The sequence below is a fragment of the Primulina huaijiensis genome, chromosome 1, assembly GCF_012295235.1.
Source record: "Primulina huaijiensis isolate GDHJ02 chromosome 1, ASM1229523v2, whole genome shotgun sequence".
In the NCBI taxonomy this organism is placed as follows: domain Eukaryota; kingdom Viridiplantae; phylum Streptophyta; class Magnoliopsida; order Lamiales; family Gesneriaceae; genus Primulina; species Primulina huaijiensis.
The window spans coordinates 11,244,962-11,248,606 of NC_133306.1; positions in this window are offsets into that span (position 1 = coordinate 11,244,962).

Consider the following 3,645-nt stretch of genomic DNA (forward strand, 5'->3'; position numbering starts at 1 on the left):
TTTGCAGTCACGTTAATAAAAAAAAAGAAAAAGAAAAAAAAGAAAAAAAAAGGGGATTTTATTCTTTGTAAATTTTCCTATTTTGTTTTCAATATTAGTTTATTTAATTGTCTGCTTTACTAATTAGCCTTTTTCAATGAGAGTTAATATTCATTCCAACTCCATGAGTGTAAATCAGCTATCCATTAAATATTTTGACCTGAAAGAATATGGAGTTGAGGCTTTTACAAAAAAATTCTTGATATTATACAAGTTATGGTGGGTGGTGTGAATTATCTTTTTGACTATATTATCATAAAAAAATTTAGAAATTAAAAATATATATACCAAAATCGGTATATGAGTTTGTTTTTAAAATAAATATGTTTGTATATTTGAATATATAAAAGGAATAAAGAATCTAGGTTGTGATTTTCCGATAAATTTTAATACTAAGGGACTAGTAATAAGATAGTGTGGGGGTGTGATGAAACTTAAAATTAATAATTTATTATATGTTAAAACCTATATTTTAAAATTTAAGTTTCATTAAAATTATGTTATTTTAGTATTGTGTGTTTATATTTAAATGTCTTACTAAATATGTTTTATTTTTAGGTTTTCTACGTGTTAGTAAAATAATGATAACTCAAGCTAGAAAACTCAAATGGAGGTGATTCAAACATGTTTGAAATCCTTGAGAAATTATCTACAACTTTGCAGAAGACATGATTGCTTAAAAAGTTGGTTAAGATGATCAAATTCTGAAAATATCAAAAGTAGTACAAATTTACTTTCACCATGACCAACATATAGTAAAAAAATCATAACTATTTCAATATTTAACCAAATGAGGTGAACCAAGTGGCCAAATTCATCTACAGAGAATTCCCCACATGTTTGCTGTTTTGAGCAGAGTCAAATTCGGTTATTAAAGTCGTGGAACAAAGTATTGAAAGAAGGGACATGGAATTGAAGTTGGAGGAGACAAAGACTACTATTACAACTACATTGCATTAATAGAATTTTTGACCCTTTCTCTCATTTGGCCAATAAATAGAGGCCTTGTGCTAGCTTGAGAATCATTCTATCTTATTGTAAAATATAGTGTGAGTGTGTATAAAAGTTCTAAGTTCCAATATATTTTTCATTTTCCAAATTATGAGTGATGTTTTTAGTTTTGATCAAAAGTAAGTTCATGGAAAGCTAAATCTATTTTGTCTAGGTGAAGAGGATGAATTTTTTGTGAAGTAAGATTGTTTATATTTTGTATATTCTTTCTTTATTTATTTTCATTTTGCTAATCTCTTTTTATTGTAGGTATAAAAATGAATTATTTGTTGTTATCAATTTACAACAAATGCTTGATACCAATCGTCTTACGAAATCAGCTCATTTTCTAACTATCAAGAAGATCTTCACCATGATTCAGTATGCAGAGTTATGTATCCGAGAGATAGTGCATCTGCATTGGATTCATCTATCTATTGTTTCTGACAGAGACCCGAGATTTATGTCATCATTCTGGAAGAGTCTGCATGCAGCGATGGGGACCAAGTTTTTATTCTGTACAACATTCCATCCCCAAACCGATGATCAGTCCGAAAGAGTTATTCAAATTTCGAAAGATCTACTGCGATCTCAGTTGCGAACCGAAATTACCTCTAGTGGAGTTCACCTACAATAATAGTGTCCAATCGTCTATCGAGATGGCTCCGTTTGAGGCACTTTATTGAAGAAAATGTAGATCTTCTATTCATTGGGACGAGGTCGGAGAAAGAATAGAGATTGGTCCAGATGTGATTGAAGAGACTGCCGAGCTTGTTGTGAAAATTCGTGAGAGAATGAAGACTGCACAAAGCCGAAAAAAGAGTTATGCTGACAAGAGACGGAGAGACTTAGAGTTTGCAGTGTGAGACCACTTGTTTGTGAAAATAGCACCTATGAAATGTGTTATGTGCTTTGGCAAGAAAGGCAAGCTTGGTCCAAGATTTATGGGTCCGTTTGAGATTTTGGAGAGGATTGGGACAATAGCTTAGAGAGTGGCATTGCCAACAATGCTTTCTGGAGTTCACAATGTGTTCCACATTTCGATGCTGTGAAAGTACATGTCAAATCCATCACATGTGCTAAATTATGAACCACTTCAATTAATTACAAATATGACATACAAAGAAAGACCTGTTCTAATATTGGCAAGACAAGAAAGGAGACTGCGAAACAAAGCCATTCCAATGGTCAAGGTCAAATGGCTTAATCATTCGGAAGAGGAAGCTACTTGGGAAACCGAGAGGGACTTGAGGAGTTCCTATCCAGAGCTGTTTGGTAAGTTCTAATTTCGAGAACGAAATTTTATTTAAGGGGGGAGGAATTGTAAGGTCCAAAATTAAGACGACGTAATCCAACTGCATGCAAATCTAGGAATTATGATAAATGGCTAATTAATTGATTTTAATGGCTTAATTAATTATGTGACATGCATGATTATATGTTAAATAAGATGTTATTGTCATTATGTATAAAACTATATTTTTAAATATTATTCGAGTTGCGATCGAGGAACTGAGGCCGAGGGCTGAAAAACGTAAAATATTTTTAATTATTTAAAATATGGTTGATGGTTTTTCATATTTTTGAAAATATGAGTTTCGAGGTGATTTTATAGGCCGGGACGTAAATATTATCGGTGTTGCTTTTTTAACAAAAATACGAACTTTTTGGCAACCCGGCTAATAAATTCACAAACTTATTTTTAACAAAATTATTTTAATATTTTAATTAAATTCTAATTCAGCACTAACGGGTTCAATTGGTATGCTTAATAGGCCTAAGTTTAATTAAGGATTTAATTACTATATAATATGTTAAACTCACCCCAAACCCTACACAAAAGTCACGCCACTTTCTGATTGTTGCACACCACCAAAACTCTTCAATATCCACGGCACACACACAAATAAATTGAAGGAAATGTCGAGAGTTGCAAGGAAGCTTCAAGCTTAGGTTCTTGCTCCGTTCTTCGCAATCGCCATCGAATATTAGTGCGTTTAATACGCAAAGGCACGCCTTACACCTCTTTTTCTCATCTATCACATTGTAATATTTTTTTAAATAACGTGTGTATGAAAATCATAAAGTATTATGATTATTTTCGAAATATTTCATGCACATGTGGGAAAATTAAGGTTTTTGGATGCAAATTCATGTTTATTGTGTTCTTGTGAGGCTGCCATGACTAGGCTATGATCAAGGTATGTTTACACGAGTTATGAAGTCCTAAATCATCACCATATGCTGCACAACAAGCAAACAAAAGCTGGAATCGATATTTTCTGTCATGGAGGCTTGGTGATCGATTTTCATGTATAGGTGGCTGGTTGGGTAACGGCTTGGGGCCAGGGCTCGGCCAGGGTCTGGTTCAGTCGAGGGTTGAGTCCTAGCCATGCTAGGGCTCGAGTCAATAGGGCTGGTAGGAGTCCTAGCATGCTAGGACTCCTACTCGAGAGCCCAAGTACATCTCACAGGTTTGTGCGGCTTGTGCAGGGAGGTGGGATCGGTTCGTGGCTCAGAGGCTGGGCTAGGGAGAGTCTTTAGGGTCCTAGGGAGGTGCACTATAGGTTGGTCTAGGGGCTGGGTCGTTGGTAAGGTCCTAGGCGCACAACATGG